The 23,836-nt window shown below is 38.5% G+C and overlaps 1 protein-coding gene across 12 annotated transcripts in view; it reads right to left on the bottom strand.

Moving 5' to 3' along the window:
- Window positions 1–23,836, bottom strand: part of C1H6orf183 (chromosome 1 C6orf183 homolog) — a 203,437-nt gene that overhangs the window by 167,801 nt on the left and 11,800 nt on the right. For 2 of the 12 annotated variants that reach the window (XM_021090812.1, XM_021090807.1), the window contains exon 4: window positions 6,642–6,991. The exons of the other annotated variants lie outside the window; for them this stretch is intronic. The gene's annotated coding sequence lies outside the window, so the exon portion shown is untranslated. The remainder of the gene's footprint in view (window positions 1–6,641; window positions 6,992–23,836) is intronic. 12 annotated transcript variants of the gene reach the window in all.

Genomic DNA, 23,836 nt, shown 5'->3' with positions numbered 1-23,836 from the left:
TGTACTTTTAAGTTCGAAAATGCATTTTTTTTATTGTTATTTCCCCAACACGATTTTTTTTCCCACTGTAGAGCATGGGGACCCAGTTACATATACACGTGTACATAATTGTTCTCCCACTGTCACGCTCAATTGTAAGTATCTAGACATAGTTCTCAGTGATACACAGCAGGATCTCACTGCTAATCCATTCCAAAGGCAATAGTTTGCATCTCTTAACCGCAAGTTCCCAATCCATCCCACTCCCTCCCCCTTGGCAACCACAAGTCTATTCTCCAAGCCCACGATCTCCTTTTCTGTGGAAAGGTTCATTTGGACTGTATATTAGATACCAGATATAAGTGATATCATATGGTATTTGTTTTTCTCTTTCTGACTTACTTCACTCAGTATGAGAGTCTCTAGTTCCATCCACGTTGCTGCAAAGGGCAGTATTTCGTTCTTTTTTATGGCTGAGTAGTATTCCATTGTGTATATATACCACATCTTCCTAATCCAGTCGTCTGTCGATGGACATTTGGGTTGTGTCCATGTCTTGGCTATTGCGAATAGAGCTGCAGTGAACATGCAGGCGCGTGTGTCTTTTTCAAGGAAAGTTTTGTCCGGGTATATGCCCAAGAGTGGGATTGCTGGATCATATGGTAGTTCTATGTATAGATTTCTAAGGTATCTCCATACTGTTCTCCATAGTGGCTGTACCAGCTTACATTTCCACCAACAGTGCAGGAGGGTTCCCTTTTCTCCACATCCCCTCCAGCACTTGTTATTTGTGGGCTTATTAATAATGATGGCCATTCTGACTGGTGTGAGGTGGTACCTCATGGTAGTTCTGACTTGCATTTCTCTGCTAATGAGGGATGTTGAGCATTTTTTCATGTGCTTGTTGGCCATCTGTATGTATATCTCTGGAGAAATGTCTATTCAGGTCTTTTGTCCATTTTTTCCATTGGGTCGTTGGTTTTTTTGCTGTTGAGTTGTGTAAGTTGTTTGTATATTTTAGAGATTAAGCCCTTGTCAGTTGCATTATTTGAAACTATTTTCTCCCATTCTGTAAGTTGTCTTTTTGTTTTCTTTTGGGTTGCCCTTGCTGTGCAAAAGCTTGTCAGTTTGATTAGGGAGTTGACTTGGGAGACTGACCTGACAAAACGTTTGTAAGGTTGATGTCAGAGAATGTTTTGCCTATGTTCTCTTTCAGGAGTTTGATGGTGTCTTGTCTTATATTAAGTCTTTAAGCCATTTTGGGTTTATTTTTGTGCATGGTGTGAGGGCGTGTTCCAGTTTCATTGATTTGCATTGTCCAGGTTTCCCAGCAATACTTGCTGAAAAGACTGTCTTTTTCCCATTTTATGTTCTTGCCTCCTTTGTCAAAGATTAATTGACCATAGGTGACTGGGTTTATTTCTGGGTTCTCTATTCTGTTCCACTGGTCTGTCTGTCTGTTTTGATACCAGTACCACACTGTCTTGATAACCGTGGCTTTGTAATATTGCCTGAAGTCTGGGAGAGTTATGCCTCCTGCTTGGTTTTTGTTCCTCAGGATTGCTTTGGCAATTCTGGGTCTTTTGTGGTTCCATGTAAACTTTTGGATTGTTCTAGTTCTGTGAAAAATGTCATGGGTAATTTGATAGGGATTGCATTGAATCTGTAGATTGCTTTGGGTAGTACGGCCATTTTTGCAATATTAATTTTTCCGACTCATGAGCATGGAATGTCTTTCCATTTCTTTACATCTTCTTTAATTTCCTTGATTAATGTTTTATAGTTCTCAGCATATAAGTCTTTTACCTCCTTGGTCGGGTGTTCCCAGGTGTTTGATTTTTGGGGGTGCAATTTTAAAAGGTATTGTATTTTTGTATTCCTATTCTAAAGTTTGTTGGGTGATTTCTGAATGTTAATCTTCTATCCTGCCACTTTGCTGAATTTGTTGATCAGTTCAAGGAGTTTTTGGGCTGAGTCTTTGGGGTTTTCTATGTATCGTGTCATGTCGTCTGCATACCGCGAGACCTTTCTCTTCTCTTCCTATTTGGATGCCTTGTATTTCTTTTGTTTGTCTGATTGCTGTAGTTAGGGCTTCCAATACTATGTTGAATAGCAGTGGTGAGAGTGGGCATCCTTGTCTTTTTCCAGATTTTAGTGGGAAGGCTTTCGGCTTTTCTCCATTGAGTGTTATATTGGCTGTGGGTTTGTCATAAATGGCTTTTATTATGTTGAGGGATGTTCCCTCTGTACCCACTTTGGTGAGAGTTATTATCATAAATGGACGTTGGACTTTGTCAAATGCTTTCTCTGCATCTACTGAGATGATCATATGGTTTTCGACTTTTCTTTTGTTAATGTGGTGTATGACGTTGATTGATTTGCGTATGTTGAACCATCCTTGTGAACCTGGGATGAATCCCACCTGGTCATGGTGTACAATCTTTTTGATGTGTTGTTGGATTCGGTTGGCTAAAATTTTGTTGAGAATTTTTCCGTCTATATTCATCAAAGATATTGGCCGATAGTTTTCCTTTTTGGTGGTATGTTTGTCTGGTTTTGGAACGAGGGTGATGGTGGCATCATAGAATGTCTTTGGGAGTGTTCCCTCTTCCACAGCCTCTTAAAAAAAAGTTTAAGGAGGATGGGCATCAGTTCCTCTTTGTATGTTTGGTAGAATTTGCCTGTGAAGCCATCTGGTCCTGGACTTTTACTTGTAGGGAGTGTTTTTATGACATATTCAATTTCATTTCTAGTGATTGGTCTGTTCAGTTGATCTATTTCTTCTTGAGTCAGTTTTGGCAGGCTGTAAGACTCTAGAAAGTTGTCCCTTTCTTCTAGGTTGTCAAATGTGTTGGCATACAATTGTTCACAGTATTCTCTCACGGTTTTTTGTTTTTCCGTTAGTATCCGTTGTGACTTGTCCTTTTTCATTTCTTATTTTGTTTATTTGGGTTTTCTTCTCTCCTCTTCTTTGGTGAGCCTGGCCATAGGTTTGTCAATTTCGTTTACCTTTTCAAAGAACAAGCTCTTGGTTTTATTAATTTTTTTTCTATTTTTCCTGAATCTCCATTTTATTGATTTCCTCTCTCTGATCTTTCTGATTTCCTTCCTTCTGCTGACCATAGATTTTGTTTGTTCTTCTTTTTCTAATTCATGTAGGTGGTGGGTTATGTTGTCAGTTTGAGATCTTCCTTCTTTTTTGAGAAAGGCCTGTATTGCTATGAACGTTCCTCTGAGCACTGCTTTTGTGGCGTCCCACAGATTTTGAGTGGTTGTGTCTTCATTATCATTTGTCTCGAGGTATTTTTTAATTTCCTTCTTGATTTCCTCACTGACCCATTGGTTTTTTAGTAGCATGTTGTTTAGTCTCCATGTAGTAGATATTTTTCTCATTTCTTTTCCTGTGGTTGATTTCTAGTTTCATGCCATTGTGGTCAGAGAAGATACTTGAAACAATTTCTATACTCTTAAATTTGTTGAGGTTAGCTCTGTGCCCCAGTATGTGATCAATCCTTGACAATGTCCCATGCGCACTTGAGAAGAATGTGTATTCTGACTTTTTTGGGATGTAGTGTCCTGAAAATGTCGATTAAGTCTAACTTTTCTATCATGTCCTTTAGGATCTCTGTTGCCTTATTGATTTTCTGTCTAGAGGATCTGTCCATTGATGTGAGTGGGGTGTTAAGGTCTCCTACTATGATTGTATTCCCATCAATTTCTCCTTTTATGTCTATTGATATTTGTTGTATGTATCTGGGTGCTCCTATATTTGGGGCATATATGTTGACGATTGTAATATCCTCTTCTTGAATGGATCCTTTAACCTTTAAATAGTGTCCTTCTTTGTCTTTCTTTATGGCTTTCATTCTAAAGTCTATTTTGTCTGACATGGGTATTGCAACTCCTGCTTTCCTGTCTTGTCCATTGGCATGAAATATCTTTTCCCATCCCCTCACTTTCAATCTGTATGTGTCCTCTGTCCTAAGGTGAGTTTCTTATAGGCAGCAGATTGAAGGTTTTTGCTTTTTTTATCCAATCAGCCACTCTGTGTCTTTTGATTGGAGCATTCAGTCCATTGACATTTAAGGTGATAATTGATAGATGTTTACTTATTGCCATTTTAAACCTTGTTTTCCAGTTGATTCTATGATTCTCCATTCTTCCTTTCTTTTTCTGGTTGGCTGGTCTCCATTTATTTTATGCTTGAGTACTTTTCTTTTTTTTTTTTTTGGTAAATGTGATGTTCGGTTTTGATTCGTGCTTGCCCTGTGTTTTAGGTATGTCAGCCCCTTCCTATAACTGAGCCTCAAACACTTCATTACAATAATAAAATTTAAAAAAAAAGAAAAAATGAATCTATTTATTTCCTTACTTCCCTTGCCCACATTGTATGATTTTGATCTCTTTTTTTAAAAAAAAGAAAAACATCTTCATGATTAGATTCGTATGCCGGCTTATTTAAGTGACTGCTCTCTAATTGTGGTTTCCTCCATCCTAGTTCTTCCTCTTTTTTTTTTTTTTTTAAATTTAGAGAAGCCCTTTTGGTATTTCTTTTAGAATGGGTTTTGTATGGCTGTACTCTTTTAGCTTTTGTTTGTTGGAGAAATTCTTTATTTCCCCTTCTGTCTTAAATGATATTCTTGCTGGATAGAGTATTCTAGGTTGCAGATTTTTTCCTTTCAGTGCTTTAAATATACCTTGCCACTCCCTTCCGGCCTGTAGTCTTTCTGTGGAGAAATCAGCTGATAGCCTTATAGGGGTTCCCTTATAATTAATGCTTTGCTTTTCTCTTGCTACCTTTAGGACCCTCTCTTTAACTTTTGCCATTTTTATTATAATATGTCTTGGTGTGGGCCTGTTTGGGTTCAACTTGTTTGGGGCCCTCTGTGCTTCCTGTATCTTGAAATCAGTATCCTTTAGACTGGGAAAGTTTACAGCGATAATTTCTTCAAATATATTTTCAATCCCCCTTTCTTTTTCTTCTCCTTTTGGAATTCCCATTATGCGTAGATTGGCCCGCTATATATTATCCCATAGGTCTCTTACATTGCTTTCATGTTTTTTCATTTGGTTTTCTGTCTGCTGTCCTGTTTTGGTGATTTCTATTAGTCTATCTTCCACATCACTAATTCGTGCCGCTGCATAATTCATTCTGGTCCTTATTGCCCTTAGCTCAGTTTGCAAATGAATTTTCTAGTATTTCTTGGCTCCTCCTTATATTTCCTAGCTCCTTTCTGAGGGAGTCTGTGTTACTGTTCATATCTTCTTTCAATTCCTTCAGTATTTTTGCTATTTCCCTTTTGAACTCAGTGTCTCTCAGAGCGCAGAGGTCTGTTTCATTGTTGACTGTTTTAGGTGAATTCTCCTGTTGCTTTAACTGGGAATGGTTTCTGAGCTTCTTCATCTTGCTTCTGCTTTTCTTTTCCTGTGTGTTTGGGGAACCCAAACTGTAGTTTGGCACAGTCTGAGGTGCACCATTGCAGTGGGCCTCTTCCCGAGGGCATGCAGGGCTGGCCAGGTCATAGCACTGGTGCTGACTGGGGCGTGCTGCTGCAGTGTGGCACTTCCCCAGGTACGGTGGGGCTGGCAAGTGCGTCCCATGGTGGTGGTGCACTTCCTGCAGCTGGGGGAGCATGCCAGGGTGCACTGCAGCAGCAGGGGGCTTCCAGGGGGCAGGCGGGGCTGACCAGGTCACTCAGTGGCAGTGGGGTGCTTCCTGAGGCAGGGCTGGCTGGTGCGTGGCGTGGTGGTGGTGGTGCACGCCCCGTGGCTGGGCAGGGCTGGACGGTGTGCACTGCAGTTATAGTGCACTTCTCACAGCTGGGCGGGGCTGGCTGGGGTACTCTGCAGGTGGGGCTAGCTGTGTCACTCTGCGGTGGAGGGGCACTTCCTGAGGGTGGACAGGACTGAAAGGTGCACATCGTGGTGGAGGTGCACTTTCTGTAGCCGGGAGGGGCTTTATAATGCATATTTTATTGTTTTTATAGATTCCAGCTCTTTCAAATTATCCATCATTTTATTCATTTTGCCCGTCTTTTCTTTTGCTTCTCTGAACATATAAATAATAATTATTTTAAAATCCTTGACTGTGAATTCCACCAGTTGGATCATCTATGAATCTGCTTTTTTTCTTGGATCACACATATTTTCCTGCCTCTTCTCAAGTCTCATAATTTATTATGTGCCACATTTTAGTTCAGAGAATGAATGGAGAGTTCCCACCTGTGCTTCGGTGGTAACAAACCTGAGTAGTATCCATGAGGTTCTGCTCCATGGCCCCACTCATTGGGTTAAGGATCTAGCGTTGCTATCAGCTGTGGTGTGGGTTGCAGATGCAGCTAGGATCCCACATTGCTGTGGCTGTGGCATAGGCCAGGAGCTGCAACTTGAATTCAAGCCCTAGCCTGGGGACTTCCATATGCCATGGGTGTGGCCCTAAAAAATAAATAAATAAATAAATAAAGAGGAAAAAAAAAAAACCCACACACACATTTGGGACTTATAGTGATGTTGTTTTCCCTGATAAAGGTTCTCCCTTTCCTTTGTTAAATGCATACTTTGAATGGCTGATTATTTAATCCCATCAGGAAATGAACTAGATTGAGGCTGGATTCTGGTTTTAGGTTAGACTCAGTCTAACTCTTTCCTCAGATGTGGCTCACCTGGACTTCTTAGAAGGTCTCTTTCTTTTCAGCCCTCAAACACTGTGGGAGATCCATTCTGTCCTGTGGAGGTTTTAGTTTAGCTCATTAGCCTCCCATCTTATGCAGCTTTAAAATCTGGCAAATGTCTTGTAAGGAAAACTGGTCAAGTGTTTCATGTGGCTTCCTGACTCTGGTTTGTTTCCCAAGAACTGTGAAGATTTCACTCTGACTTTGTATCCAGCTTCCTTCTTGGGTACAGCATTCTGAGACTTCTGACTAACAGCTGGAATTTTTCCTTTCTCCTCATCCCTCAAATTCCATGCTTCAGAAGTTTTGAGTTTAACCTTCTATCCCATCAAGGTCAATACCTGGCAAAAATATCAAGGAAAGACCTGTCATATGTTTGATACAGTCCTTCTCTCTAGCAGGAATTTATCTCTGCACCATAAAACTGCAAATCTTAGTCTGCCTTTCTGGACCATTTCTTCAGTTATTTTTATATTCTAGCATTCTGCAGATAACTATCCAGTGGTATATTTCAGAATTTAAGTTCAAATCTGTCATGCCTGCATTCTTGGTGTTCAAAAACTCCTCTGGCTTCTCTTTGTCCCCAGTAATCTCTCCATGCCAAAAACAGAATCACTGTGACCATAACTAGTAAATGCTCTAAGGAATAAAACTGCCAGGTATGGTCAAGTCATCCAGGAGGGCTCTTCCCTTTCTTGGAATTTCATTCTTCTAGTCTTCACCATGTCTATAAATTTCCAATGACTTTAAATATATATGACTTTGCAATTTATCTGTTTTATTGGGAGCATGGCCTTTCTAACTAAATCTTAACCTGCAGGAGAATTCTCAATACTTACTTGAGAAGGACTAGATACAAGTATTTGGATATTTTCTACTCTAGTTCATCAAAAACAAAATTTTGGTCACAACCCACTATTAAGCAATGTTAGGATCTACTAATGGATCACAATCTACATTTTGAGAAAAACTTCTTTAATAGATCTCTGGGAAAAAACAAGATGTCTGGCTGTTTGGAAGAGCTCATCTAAGGGATAAGGATTAAATGAATCTCAATCCTCTTAGTGTCTTATAAATTCTTTAAGTGTAGAATTCTGCTTGTATTTTTCTTTGAGGAATGACAAGACCAGCTTTTGCATCCAATTTACCTTCTCACTGAAATACACTGGCAAATTTAATTTTGTTCTACTCCTTTTCCAGTCTTTTTTTATCAGATAAAATCAGACTTTTATGACTTGTTTTAGTCATTAGTATTTTAACCCCATACATTCTAAAGTTTCCACTATTTTGTCCACAAAGATATGACAATTTGTTTCAAGAAAAAAGAAGAAAATATCCCTGTTATCCAAAGCACCTTCCTCAAACTTCGGCTTTCTCCCCCTCTGTTGTTACTCCTTTTAACTTGGGTAATAATACATTACCTCAGTATTTGTTCATGGAAGGATTTTTAATTATCAAGGACCAAAAGAAGCATGTGTAGAAACAAAACTGACACAATGCTTTGTTGCCATTAACAGTATATATATCATAATCACAAAATAAGTCAACTTGTACCCTGAGAGAAATAAAATAAGCAAATAAAAATAGGGTCACTATGCATAGTCCACTTTCCCAAAATAAAAGAATCCTTAAGTTTTGTTTGTAAGTACTGACTCTCTAATAAGAGCAATTTTATCACCAACTTTTTATAATGTTGATAGTTGAAGATCTGTGATAATGTTTTGTGGCTATGACAACTGTTCAAGAAAACTGCTCTTTTCTAACATGAGCCATCTAACTAAAAACTTGGTAATGTTGCTAATTTTGTGGGATTTCCCTCCTTTTTTGTATTTTTTAATTTGATGAACAAATTCTTTTAAAACTTGGAGTTTCTTGCACAGTTTTCTTCTTTCTTTCTTCCTTCTTTTCTTTCTTTCGATCTTTCTCTCTCTTTCTCTCCTTTTAGGGCCACACCCGAGTCATATGGAAGTTCCCAGGCTAGAGGCTGAATTGGAGTTGCAGCCTCCAGCCAGCACCACAGTCACAGCAACACTGGATCTTTTAGCCCACAAAGCTAGGCTAGGGATTGAACCTGCATTCTCATGGATACTAGTCGAGTTTGCTGCTGCTAAGCCACAATTCAAACACCACAAACTTTTCTAGATGATTTGTGTTTGACTATTCCTTTGACAATTCTATAGATTCCACTAAGATTTTATGTACTTAACTACCAGAGACATATTCAGCAGTCAGAGCCAAGTAAATTGCATTGTTCATGAAGGACAAGCAATTGAAGGGCTCTTTGAGGTATATCTTTTTCTATCCTAGGGTGACTCTCCCATGGCAATAGTTTTGTTTGTTTGTTTGTTTTTAAAGTATAGTTGATTACAATGTTGTGTTAGTTTGAGGTGTAAAGCAAAGTGGTTCTTTTTTATGGCAGAGTAAGAGTTCATTGTGTGTATATGTGTATATATATCATAACTTTATCAATTCCTCTGTCAGTGGACACTTAGGTAGCTTCCATATTTTGGCTACTGTAAATAGTGTCCTTCTGAACATTGGGATGCATGTATCTTTTTGAATTAGAGCTTTTGTCTTTTCTAGATATATGCCCAGGAGTGGGATTGCTGGATCATATGGCAACTCTATTTTTAGTTGTTGTATTTTTCTCTTCAATTTCCTCCAAAGTTTATTTTGCTCACCCACTTGATTTGAAATCATATACTGCTTCTCCCAAAATTAAAAGTTAAGGCATCTCCTTGCAACACAATAAGCATTACAATGTACACTCAATTTTGAATATTTTGAAATCTCCATCACAAAAAATCTTCTGAGGCATCTATATTTAAAATAACATTATTTTCTAGTTAAGCTAGCAAATTTAAACACACAGAAATAAATTTCTGGTGCATTAGCTCTGTGATATAAGATATGGTTAACTATGTGCATATTTACTCATTTATTTTATAACAATCAATCACTTGTTTCCAAAGTAGACAGTATAGTTTCAGCGTTCATTGTAAGCTTAATTTGGTTTTACTTCTTTATTGTGCTTTCTTAGCATCTGCTTTTACAGAAATATAGCTGGTCATTAACACAGTTTTGCGTGTCTTAACAACTGTGTTGTTTTTCGTGCAAAATAGACATCTGTAAAATAATTACAGATGGTAAAGTATGCCCCATGGAATTTTTTTCTTCATTGAAAATTATCTTGTTCTGATCATTTTCTATCCACTTTATTACAAGGGGAGAATACAGGTAAAATCAAGTATTTCAGTTATGACAGCAATCTGCATAGCACTTACTCTTTCAAAGTAAGAAGTGATGGATTAAATATAAGAGAAATCATTATGGAAATATTTACTTAATAACTTATTTCCTTTTCACCACCATCCCCAAATTATGAGAACAGCCTCTCCCAGCCACAAAGCAGGCTCCCGCTAAAGCTTCCAGATGTTAAAATTATGGTGGACTTGGCAGCTAAAATCCAGAAGAGGATGATTTGCCATAAAGTATTTTTGTTATCACTGTATCCTGCTTTGCTTTCCATCTATCAGTAGGATAACCCTGAGCTGAATGTTCTTCATGATACTTTGGATCTGTCCTCTATCCTCCACCCTGCTAATGGCCAGAATATTGACATATTCTGCATCAGTAGACTGCATCAATTGGTATCCCTTGCCGTTTAATTCCATGTTAGGTTTAGCCACTGGGAAGCATTAGCAGTGATTTCAGGGAAGGAGGAGAGAGAAGTGGAGGTATATTCTCAAACTCTATAACACTGGTAGGCTTAAGTTGGCAGTGTCTATACTCTTCCACTGATGTCCATATCTCCTATTAGGTTGTCTTCTCCTACAGCTTTCATTCTTCACAGTTTCTGGTAACTCCTCCTTCTTTACCAAGTCAAGCCTAACAGTGGTAATAGCTTCAAATTGGAGTTAACTCCAGGATACATCATCTTTTCTTGGTTTCCTTTGTTTGAATATTGTATATAGTCCCTCCATTAAGTTCCTCCATTATCTTTGCTGAGACTTTCATCTGTTTCCTGAGCAATCCAGGTTCCTACTCATGTTCTGTTTTTGTGGAAACAGAGATGCAATAGCATTGAGATTTCTTGAATTACAGAATGATAAGACTGTCAGAACTGGAAAGGAGTCTAATATACATAACCATAATGAAAATGAGATCCTCAAATATTGTCTTCTGCCCAATCGCATAGCTAATTATTTGAAGAGATGAGGTAACCAAAGTCTCTCGACTCCCAGTCAAGGGTTTTTCTATATTGTTTTGTTTTAACCATTTTTTAAATTGAAGTTTAGTTAATTCACAATGTTGTGTTAGTTTCTGGTGTAGAGCAAAGTGATTCAGTTATACATCTATCCTTTTTCTGATTCTTTTTTTTTTTTTTTTTTTTTTTTTTTTTGGTCTTTTTGTCTTTTTAGGCCCACACCCATGGCATATGGAGGTGCCCAGGCTAGAGGTCAAATTGGAGCCAGAGCCGCTAGCCCATGCCAAAGCCACAGCAACACCAGATCTGAGCTGCATCTGTGACCTACACCACAGCTCATGGCAATGCCAGAGCCTTAACCCACTGAGCAAGGTCAGGGATTGAATCTGTGTCCTCATGGATCCTAGTCGGGTTCACTAACCACTGAGCCATGACGGGAATTCCTCTGATTCTTTTCCCATATAGGTTATTATAGAATATTGAGTAGAGTTCCTTGTGCTATACAATAGGTCCTGGTTATCTGTTTTACATATAGTAATGTATATATCTTAATCCCAAACTCCTAATTTCTCTCGCCTTCTACCCACTATGTCCTTTGGTAACCAAAAGTTTTTCTATGTCTGTGACTCTCTTTGTTTTGTAAATAAGTTCATTTGTATCTTTTTTTTTTTTTTTTTTTTTTTTTTTTTTTTTAAGATTCCACATAGAAGTGATGGGTATTTGTTTTTCTCTGGCTTCATTTAACATGATAATCTCTAGGTCCATCCATGTTGCTGCAAATGGCATTATTTCATTCTCTTTATGGCTGAGTCACATTCCATTATATATATGTACCACATTTTGTTTATCCATTCATCTGTTGATGGACATTCAGGTTGTTTCCATGTCTTGGCTGTTGTAAATAGTGCTGTTATGAACTATATATGATGTGCATGTGTATTTTTGAATTAGAGTTTTCTCTGGATATATGCCCAGGAGTGAGATTGCTGGATCATATGGCAGCTCTATTTTTAGTTTTCTAAGAAACCTCCATATAGTTCTCCATAGAGGTTGCACCAATTAACATTTCCACCTACAGTGTAGGAGGGTTTCCTTTTCTTCACATTCTCTCCAGCAGTGATTTGTAGGCTTTTTAATGATGGGCATTCTGACAGTTATGAGGTGATACCTCATTGGAGATTTGGTTTGCATTTCTCTAATAATGACTGATGCTGAGCATCTTTTCAAGTGCTTGCTAGCCATCCACATGTCTTCTTTGAAGAAATGTCTCATTTAGATCTTCTGCCCATTTTTTGATGGGGTTTGATTTTTTGAGTTGTATGGGCTGCTTGTATATTTAGGAAATTAAACCTTTGTCAGTTGCATCATTTGCAAATATTTTTTCCCATTCTGTATGAGTTATTTTCATTTTTTGTGGTTTCCTTTGCTATGCAAAAGTGTATATGTTTATTTATGTCCCACTTGTTTATTTGTGCTTTATTTCTTTTGTTTTGGGAGACTGACCTAAGAAAGTATTGCTATGATTTATGTCAGAGAATATTTTGCCTACTATCTCTTCTAGGAGTTTTATGGTGTCATCTTATATTTAAGTCTTTAAGCCATTTTGAGTTTATTTTTGTGTATGGCAGGAGGGAGAGTTTTAACTTCATTGATTTACATGCACCTGCTCAGCTTTCCCAACACAACTTGCTGAAGAGACTATCTTTTCTCCATTGTCTATTCTTGCCCCCTTTGTCAAAGATTAATTGAACATAGGTATGTGCATTTATTTCTGAGCTCTCTATTCCATTCCGTTGATCTCTGTTTTTGTGCCAATACCATGCTGTTTTGATTACTGTAGCTTTGTAGTACTGCCTGAAGTCTGGAAGGGTTATGTCTCCAGCTTTGTTCTTTTTGGAAAAAGGGTTTTAATCTACTTGATCCTACTTCTTTTTCTGACTCTTCATGTTTGCTTTCTGTTTCCTGGTTGAGTCTGGTTTTCATGTTGGTTCTGATTTGTACACAACAACTAATCTCTCCTTTGGTAGGAACAATGTTGATAATACAGTTTTTAATGTTCTTACTCTCTGGTCTTTATGAGGTCATTATGACAGAATACCTGATGGTATTTTATATTTGTCTTGAGGATTTTGTTTTATTTTGTCATCTGGGATACATCTTTCCTTTGCCTCTGGTCTTGAGACACTGATTTAGTTAATCTGATAACTGGTTTCAATATTAAGTTGTGAAGTCCCTCGTCACTCCCTACAGTACTGATTTATTTTATTGTTCTCTGACTATTGATATCCTCTGTGCTGTTCTCATGTTGTGTGCCACTCAGAGTTCAAATCAATTACGAAAAAAATATTTTTGTGCCCACTGGAATGGAGAGCAGCCACTGAAGATCTGGAGCTGCTACCATCAGCCAATAAGTTTTTTTGTACTTTGATTACATTTGATCATCTGTGGCTGATGTTATAAAACCAGGACTGTTGATTCTTTTTGTGTTATTTTTTATTTTTATTTATTTATTTATTTTTTCATCATCCATGAAAAACATGGATCATAAACATCTTGTTCATCAGGATTTTTTTTTTTACAGAATAAAATACATACATTTACACACAATTACATTCACACAGATTATTATAACATGGATCTTATTAAGAAACAGATTAAGTGACTCCCACTGGAGAAGTGGAATGGAAAATATGCTGAGACAAATAGGAAATTTATTCTATACTTTATCCCAATTTTATGGTTTTCATCTTTACTACTTAGTTTTATCTATTACATTTCAATTTTTCTTTAAAAATTAGCATTATATTAAATTGTTATATTATGCAACTAAACTTTATAAAGAAGAAAGCCTTATATACCATTAAATATTTTATGTAGCATAGTAAAAAGAATAACAACTGGTAAGCATAACAAAAATAATACACCCTCTGAAAATAAGTAAAATATAAAATGCATAAGTTGGTTAAAAAACAGTGTAACTATATAAATATGTCCTCACAATTTGTTCCGTCTCATTGATTCTTCAATAAAGGCATTACACCATTCTAGGTGATGTGATAAACAAGACATTATAGACTTTACAAAGTACCATGGAGAGAAGTGGTTATTAATAACACAATTGTAGTACTATATCACTTAATTGTACAGTGGCATTATTTAATTATAATTATCATAAGTTCTTTGATGGAGAGGAAATCAGAATCAGATCTAAGAAGACTTCAGCATTCCAAGAATGATGTCAAATGACCCCCTTCATGGTGGATTATGCACTTATTTACTATGAGATATATTTCTTCTCCAGAGATTCCTTGTTTGTGTATCAGTTGTAGATTTTTGGTTTGCAGTTATTCTGAAGTTTTGATGTAAGAGTGTATAAGTATATGAGATTGTTTTAAGTTGTTGTTCTCTTAATTGCAAGTTCATCTCCGGTGTCCCGCATTTGTACCCACCTCTTCTCATGGTTTCTGATTTTGATGATATAATTGTGCGTGGATGATTTCGTATCTTTACTATATATATACCTTTACTGGTGAGCCTTGTCATTTGTGGAATTTTTGTTTCCTGTTGCTGATCTTTTCTTTCCTGCCTAGAGAAGTTCCTTCAGTATTTGCTGTAAGGCTGGTTTAGTGTTGCTGAATTCTTTCAGCTTTTGCTTATCTGAGGTTTTTATTTCTCCTTCAAATCTGAAATGAGAGCCTTGCTGGGTAGAGTATTCTTGGTTGGAGGTTTTTTCCTTTCATCGCATTAAGTATATCATGCCACTTCCTTCTGGACTGCAGAGTTTCTGCTGAAAAATCTGCCAATAACCTTATTGGGGTTCCCTTGTATGTTACTTGTTTCTTTTCCCTAGCTGCTTTCAAGATTTTCTCTTTGTCTTTAACTTTGGTCAGTTTGATTAATATGTGTCTCGGTGTGTTCCTCCTTGGGTTTATTTTATATGGTACTTGTTGTGCTTCCTGGATTTGAGTGAGTGATTCCTTCCCCATGTTAGGGAAGTTTTCGGCTATTATCTCTTGGAATATTTTTTCTGTCTCCTCTCTCTCTCTTCTCCTTCTGGCACCCCTATAATAAGGATGTTGGTGCGTTTAACATTGTCCCAGAGTTCTCTGAGACTCTCTTCATTTGTTTTCAGTCTTTTTTCTGTTCCACATCCATAATTTCCACTAATCTGTCCTCCACCTCGTTTATTCATTCTGCCTCCTGTATTCTGCTGTTGGCTGCTTCTGGTGAATTTTTTATTTCAGTTATTGTATTTTGCATCTCTTCTTGTTTAAGTTTTATATCTTGTATCTCTTTGCTCAGTGTTTCCTGTAAGTTATCCATCTTTGCCTCCAGTTTATTTCCAATGTCTTGCATCATTTTCAGATTCGACAGTCTAAAGTCTTTTTCCTGGAGGCTGAGAATCTCCTCATTGCTTAGCTGACTTTCTGGGGTTTTTTCTTTCTCCCTCATCAGAGTTATAGTTCTCTGTCTTTTCATTTTTACAGGTTTTTGGTGTGGTGACCTTTTTATAGATAATACAGTTGTAGCTCTCTTACTTCTGGTGTCTGCCCCCCTTGTGGCTGAAGTCAGTATGGGGGGCTTGCTGTAGGCTTCCTGATGGGAGGGGCTGATGCCTGCCCACTGGTAGGTGGAGCCAATTCTAATCCCTCTGGTGGGTGGGGCTTAGTCTCTGGATGGGATTAGGGGACTTTTTGTGTTATTTTTTTAAAAAGACTCTTTTCCTCTTTGAAAAAGGCCTAACTTTTTTTTTTAAAGTATAGTTGATTTACAATGTTTTGCCAATTTCTGCTGTACACAAAGTGGATACACTCGTACATACATACATATATATTCTTTATGTCGTATTATCTTCCATCGTTTCTATTCCAAGAGACTGGATGTAGTTCTCTGTGCTATAAAGCAGGACCTCATTGCCTATCCATTCTAAATGTAATAGTTTTCATCTACTAACCCCAAACTCCTAGTCTATCCCACTCCCTCCCCCTCCCCCTAAAGAACCACAAGTCTGTTCTCTATGTCCATGAGTCTGCTTCTATTTTGTAGATAGGTTCATTTGTACCATATTTTAGATTCCACATAAGAGTGATATGTTATTTGTGTTTCTCTTTCTTCACTTAGTATGAGAATCTCTAGTTCCATTAATGTTGCTGCAAATGACATTCTCATTCTTTTTACAGCTGAGTAGTATTCCATTATGTACATGTACCACATCTTCATTCATTTATCTGTCGATGGAGATTTAGGTTGTTTCCATGTCTTGTCTATTGTGAATAGTTCTGCTATGGGGCACATGTATCTTTTTGAACTGTAGTTTTGCCTGGATATATGCCCAGGAGTGGGATGGCTGGATCATATGGTAGTTCTACATTTAGTTTTCAGAGGAACTTCCATACTATTTTCCATAGTGGCTGTACCTTTACATTCCCACCAACAGTGTAAGAGTGTTCCCTTTTCTCCCCATCCTCTCCAGCATTTGCTATTTGTAGACTTTTTAATGATGGATATTATGACTGGTGTGGGGTGGTACCTCGTTGTGGTTTTGATTTACATTTTTTCTTGAATAATTAGTAATGTTGGGCATTTTTTCATGTGCCTACTGGCTATCTGTATGTCTTTTTTGGTGAGATGTCTATTTAGGTCTTCTGTGGATTTTTTGATAGGGTTGTTTGTATTTTGTTGTTGAATTGTGTGAGTTGTTTGTATATTTTAGAGATTGAGCCCTTGTCACTTGCTTCATTTGCAACTATTTTCTCCCATTCTGAAAGTTGTCTTTCTTGTGTGTGTGTGGTTTTCTTTTCGTGCAAAAGCTTATAAGTTTGATTCGGTCCCAATTGCTTATTTCTATTGCCTTGGGACACTGACCTAACATTTGTATGGTTGATGTCAGACAATGTTTTGCCCATGTTCTCTTCTAGGAGTTTTATGGTGCCTTATGTTTAAGTCTTTAAGCCATTTTGAGTTTATTTTTGTGCATGGTGTGAGGGTGTGTTCTAGTTTCATTGATTTATGTGCAGCTGCCCAGTTTTCCCAGCACTGCTTGCTGAAGAGACTGTCCTTTCCCCTTTTTATATTCTTGCTTCCTTTGTTGATGATTAATTGACCGTAGGAGTCTGGGTTTACTCCTTATTCTGTTCCACTGATCTGTATGTATGTCTGTTTTTGCACCACACTGTCTTGATTACTGTAACTTTGTAACACTGTCTGAAGTCTGAGAATTAAGGCGTAGCTTTTCTCAAAAGTCTGTTTACAACTATAAACTTTCTAAAGCTAACATTCTCTCTTCCTCAGGATGCTATTTGAGATTAATAGATCAGAAAAGTTGTCATACAAACTCACCATATAGGGATATCTAATTCCAACTGACAGATTTACCATCAAAGAGAACAAAACATACGCAAAGAATAAAATTTGAAATTATTTTTACATGGCTTTAGAGCAAAGGGTAGAGACTTTAAAGAAGGTTTTCCTTGGTTTGTATAATCGTTCTACAAAGGAGCCTGAATTTGTGAGTGAATGAGAATGATTGCCTCTGGCTTGCCTGGAACTTCATTACCAATGCAAGAAATCTAAAAAGCTCTGGGTGCATGACTTCTACCCTCACCTCTCTCAAAAGCCAGTAAGAAAGTATAAATATACAAATGAGTCAAGTAAAGATGTGAGAAACATCCTGGTGTCCAAAATCAAGGTGTTAATAAACCTAAAGTTGTGCCCTCAGTTCAACCCAGAATCTGATTGGACAGTACTACAAAAACAACATACACACAAAGAGAGAGAAGTCCAGCTATAAACTCTTCAGAATGCTTTTCAAAGCTTTTCCCTAAGACTAATATGATTCATCCATTAAGTGGTATACATTTTCTGAGCACCTTTGTCTATCTGGAGCAATGATTCTTAACTGGGAGTAATTTTGATCCTTTTCTGCTCTGGGGTCATTTGGTATTATCTGGAGACATGCTGTCACAATGGTGGGTGTGTGTATGTTTAAGAGTGGGGTGCTATTGGCATCTACTGGGTTGAGACCAGGACTGCTAACTACCTTGCAAACACAGGAGAGCCCTCCCAAATAAACTTTCCTCAAAATGTCAATAGTGCCAAGGTTGAGAAATCCTGCTCTGAAGGAAAACTGTAAGTCTCTTAAATTTACCTGAATTTCTTCTTTGATTATCTTATAGAGACTAAACATTATAATAAATTTAAAATAAGAGAACTTAAGAACTTCTAGAAAAGGAAGAAAATGTTTAACTTTCACTGATTTAAGTCTGTTGGCTCTTAAAGAAAAATTTCTCTTAAGTCTATACATAGCAAAAGAAAAAAAAACTTTAGCTATGAGTTAAATTAATAGCCTTGTATGTAGGTTGACAAGATAAGTAATATGATATAAATTGATAGAGAAATATTAAGAAACCTTTAGTAGTTTAAAACAGAATTTGAAAAGCTAAAATATTTAGTATGAAAAATAGAACAGAAAAGTATGGAGTTCAAGAAGTTCGTATACCTATTCAAGGTGAATCCTTGAACAAATTAGACTGTCTTAATAATGCTGTTTTAAAACAGCTATATGTCTCTTTCCTGATCTTATCACAGTGTGAATTAAAATGTTAGTATACCATTCTAACTTATGAAAGGCTTGGGTTTGTTTTCACAAACCCAAAAAAAGCCTAATTAATGAAACTTTATAGAAATTTTTCTAATTCCTAAACTAATATTGAGTTAATCATTTAATTAGTAATCCTTGAATATAAATTATAACACCTGAGCAAGTCACTTATCATTTATAGAGACTGAAACAAATACTGGTCAACAAAAACAGTTTTAACATACCGATGGCTTTGCTTTTATACATTGTAAATGGTCGTTAATTAATAAGTTGAAAAGATATAAATGAGCATCTGAGATATGTTTGTATATGTATCTGTTTTTAAAAAAGAGCTATAAAAGAAGATTTGTGTGTCTTTCAAGAGGCATATATGCAAAATGATGAATTTTTCTTTTAATAACATGGGAAATGGAGTCTGACTTTGTCTTAAAGTAAAATTATCTGGTTGTTTCAGAATGTGAAAGAAAATATTAAAAGATAAATTTGAGGATGTGGAGGAGTAAGAGGTAGTGCTCACCTTCTTCCACAAACACATCAAAAAAACATCTACATGTAAAACGACTTGTACAGAACATCAACTGAATGCTGGCAGAACTTAAACCTACAAAAAGGGCAAGAAACTCTTGACATAATTGTGTAGAACAAAAGAAAAAAGAGAGAGAGAGTAAAGGAATCAGGATGGGACTAGCATTCAGGAGGACAAAAGGAACCCACATCCTAGGAAGCCACCTAACTGATGGAAAGATCAGCCAAGTCGGAGGGACCTCAAAGTTGACGAGAAAAGCGCAGCAGCCGAACTAAGAACGGCAATGCAGAGTGAGCCACACAGATCATCTGAACCACTAGCCCGGACACCACAGCCTGAGACACTGGGGTGGGGACTGGGCGCTGAGACCTAGGCTTTGGAGGTCACTCCCTGGGAGAAGACAGGTTGGTGGTGTGGAGAGAGCCTAAGGGGCTAAGGTGAAGTGCGCCATGGTGGGGGAGCAGTACGCCACAGGCTGGGGAGTGGAATGTAATGACAGAGGGAACCTGGGAGAAGGTCCAGACCCGCAGGAGAGGCAAGACACTATTGTTGGGGAGGGTGAGAGGACAAGGGGTGGACCGCCATAGGAAACTCCCTGTGCCTGAGCATGCATGTGCACCCGTGGGCTCCCAGAGGGCGGGGTGGCTCTGGCACAGGCCATGAGCAGTGAGAAGCCACTTGCTACCGTGTGGGAGATCAGGCAACTCTGGTGCAGACTGCAGGCGGCAAGAAGCCTCTTGATCATTTACAGGAGATTGGGCGCTTCTTGTGCACCTCTTGTGTGGGCTAAGGGCATCAGGGGGCTAAGTGTGAGGCAGTGCCTACCAAGCACCATATGCTGTTGCTCTCACTCCCCTGGGAACACAACCGCCCTGCAGCTGCCACTGCCAAATGCTCTGGGCAGCACCCAGACACTTGGTCATTGTCCCTTCCCAAGATCCTACAACTAGGAGCAGCTGGTGCAGCACCTCCTGCATAGGCTAAGTGGGACAGGATGCTTCTTGCATGATCTGCAGGTGGCAGGGGCAAACCACCACAGTAATCCCTGACTCCAGAGATGGGTGTGGCCCACCCCCACTGGGGATAACTGAACAAAAACCACTTGCAGCCCCAACCACCTGGGAGGGTACCACAGAGGACAGTGTGACAGAACACCACATGTGGTTGCTCTCACTCCCCTGGGTGCACACCCGCCCTGCTGCTGCCACTGCTCTGGGCAGTGCCCAGACAATTGATCGCTGTCCCTTCCCAGGAACGTGCAAGTAGGAACAGCTTCTGCAGCACATCCTGAGGGGGCTAAGCGGGACGAGGTGCCTCTTGCATGGTTAACAGGAGGCGGAGGCAAACCACTGCAGTTATCCTTGGCTCCAGAGGTGGAAGTAGACCACCACCACTAGGGGTCAGTGAACAGGCACCACTTGTAGCTCCAGTCACCTGAAGGGAATCACAGAGGAGGGCACTGTGACCAAATACCGCCTGTCGGTGCTCTTGCACCCCTTGAAACACACCAGCCCTGCTGTTGCTACTGCTGGATGATTCAGGCAGTACCCCAATGCCTGATCTCTGTCAATTCCCAGGATCCTGCAACTAGGAGCAGCCTGTGCAGCACCTCCTATGTGGGCTAAGTGAAGCAGGTTGCTTCATGCATGGTCTACAGGTGGTAGGGGAAAACCACTGCAGTTATCACTGACTCTAGAGATGGGCATGGCCCACTACCAATCGGGGTTCCTGAACAGGCACCACCTGCGGTTCCACCACAGAGGAGGGCATTGCAATTGAACACTAGCTGTTATTGTTCTCGCTCCCCTGGGAACTCACGCATGCTGCTGCTGCTACTGCCAAATGCTATGGTCACCCTGTAGATCTGCCTAGAGCTCATTACCACTTCCCAAGGCCCAGTAATTAGGAGTAGCCTCTGCCACCTTCCTGCAGGTCCTTGCTGCTATTGAGAGCCTAGTGAACAGGAACTGTCTGCTGGTCCTACTCATTGCCTCTTTTTCCCAGAAAACACACTGAGCATCCTGGGGATAACAGTCTGCTCACACTGAAGAAAGAGAGAGCAAACATTCAAACTCCCACACCAAAAAATGAACAGTAACAACTCTCCCCCCCAAAAATTCAAAGGAGCACTCTGGCAAAGAAATAGCCATACAAGAATACAGTTTGGGTTCCCCAAACTCACAGAAAAAGAAAAGCAGAAGCAAGATGAAGAAGCTCAGAAACCATTCCCAGTTAAAGCAACAGGAGAATTCACCTAAAACAGTCAACAATGAAACAGACCTCTGCGCTCTGAGAGACACTGAGTTCAAAAGGGAAATAGCAAAAATACTGAAGGAATTGAAAGAAGATATGAACAGTAACACAGACTCCCTCAGAAAGGAGCTAGGAAATATAAGGAGGAGCCAAGAAATACTAGAAAATTCATTTGCAAACTGAGCTAAGGGCAATAAGGACCAGAATGAATTATGCAGCGGCACGAATTAGTGATGTGGAAGATAGACTAATAGAAATCACCAAAACAGGACAGCAGACAGAAAACCAAATGAAAAAACATGAAAGCAATGTAAGAGACCTATGGGATAATATATAGCGGGCCAATCTACGCATAATGGGAATTCCAAAAGGAGAAGAAAAAGAAAGGGGGATTGAAAATATATTTGAAGAAATTATCGCTGTAAACTTTCCCAGTCTAAAGGATACTGATTTCAAGATACAGGAAGCACAGAGGGCCCCAAACAAGTTGAACCCAAACAGGCCCACACCAAGACATATTATAATAAAAATGGCAAAAGTTAAAGAGAGGGTCCTAAAGGTAGCAAGAGAAAAGCAAAGCATTAATTATAAGGGAACCCCTATAAGGCTATCAGCTGATTTCTCCACAGAAAGACTACAGGCCGGAAGGGAGTGGCAAGGTATATTTAAAGCACTGAAAGGAAAAAATCTGCAACCTAGAATACTCTATCCAGCAAGAATATCATTTAAGACAGAAGGGGAAATAAAGAATTTCTCCAACAAACAAAAGCTAAAAGAGTACAGCCATACAAAACCCATTCTAAAAGAAATACCAAAAGGGCTTCTCTAAATTTAAAAAAAAAAAAAAAGAGGAAGAACTAGGATGGAGGAAACCACAATTAGAGAGCAGTCACTTAAATAAGCCGGCATACGAATCTAATCATGAAGATGTTTTTCTTTTTTTTAAAAAAAGAGATCAAAATCATACAATGTGGGCAAGGGAAGTAAGGAAATAAATAGATTCATTTTTTCTTTTTTTTTAAATTTTATTATTGTAATGAAGTGTTTGAGGCTCAGTTATAGGAAGGGGCTGACATACCTAAAACACAGGGCAAGCACGAATCAAAACCGAACATCACATTTACCAAAAAAAAAAAAAAGAAAAGTACTCAAGCATAAAATAAATGGAGACCAGCCAACCAGAAAAAGAAAGGAAGAATGGAGAATCATAGAATCAACTGGAAAACAAGGTTTAAAATGGCAATAAGTAAACATCTATCAATTATCACCTTAAATGTCAATGGACTGAATGCTCCAATCAAAAGACACAGAGTGGCTGATTGGATAAAAAAAGCAAAAACCTTCAATCTGCTGCCTATAAGAAACTCACCTTAGGACAGAGGACACATACAGATTGAAAGTGAGGGGATGGGAAAAGATATTTCATGCCAATGGACAAGACAGGAAAGCAGGAGTTGCAATACCCATGTCAGACAAAATAGACTTTAGAATGAAAGCCATAAAGAAAGACAAAGAAGGACACTATTTAAAGGTTAAAGGATCCATTCAAGAAGAGGATATTACAATCGTCAACATATATGCCCCAAATATAGGAGCACCCAGATACATACAACAAATATCAATAGACATAAAAGGAGAAATTGATGGGAATACAATCATAGTAGGAGACCTTAACACCCCACTCACATCAATGGACAGATCCTCTAGACAGAAAATCAATAAGGCAACAGAGATCCTAAAGGACATGATAGAAAAGTTAGACTTAATCGACATTTTCAGGACACTACATCCCAAAAAAGTCAGAATACACATTCTTCTCAAGTGCGCATGGGACATTGTCAAGGATTGATCACATACTGGGGCACAGAGCTAACCTCAACAAATTTAAGAGTATAGAAATTGTTTCAAGTATCTTCTCTGACCACAATGGCATGAAACTAGAAATCAACCACAGGAAAAGAAATGAGAAAAATATCTACTACATGGAGACTAAACAACATGCTACTAAAAAACCAATGGGTCAGTGAGGAAATCAAGAAGGAAATTAAAAAATACCTCGAGACAAATGATAATGAAGACACAACCACTCAAAATCTGTGGGACGCCACAAAAGCAGTGCTCAGAGGAACGTTCATAGCAATACAGGCCTTTCTCAAAAAAGAAGGAAGATCTCAAACTGACAACATAACCCACCACCTACATGAATTAGAAAAAGAAGAACAAACAAAATCTATGGTCAGCAGAAGGAAGGAAATCAGAAAGATCAGAGAGAGGAAATCAATAAAATGGAGATTCAGGAAAAATAGAAAAAAAATTAATAAAACCAAGAGCTTGTTCTTTGAAAAGGTAAACGAAATTGACAAACCTATGGCCAGGCTCACCAAAGAAGAGGAGAGAAGAAAACCCAAATAAACAAAATAAGAAATGAAAAAGGACAAGTCACAACGGATACTAACGGAAAAACAAAAAACCGTGAGAGAATACTGTGAACAATTGTATGCCAACACATTTGACAACCTAGAAGAAAGGGACAACTTTCTAGAGTCTTACAGCCTGCCAAAACTGACTCAAGAAGAAATAGATCAACTGAACAGACCAAT

Source organism: Sus scrofa, chromosome 1, assembly GCF_000003025.6.
Source record: "Sus scrofa isolate TJ Tabasco breed Duroc chromosome 1, Sscrofa11.1, whole genome shotgun sequence".
Taxonomy (NCBI): domain Eukaryota; kingdom Metazoa; phylum Chordata; class Mammalia; order Artiodactyla; family Suidae; genus Sus; species Sus scrofa.
The sequence above is the reverse complement of the archived record's forward strand: the minus strand, read 5'-3'. Positions and strand labels throughout refer to the sequence as shown.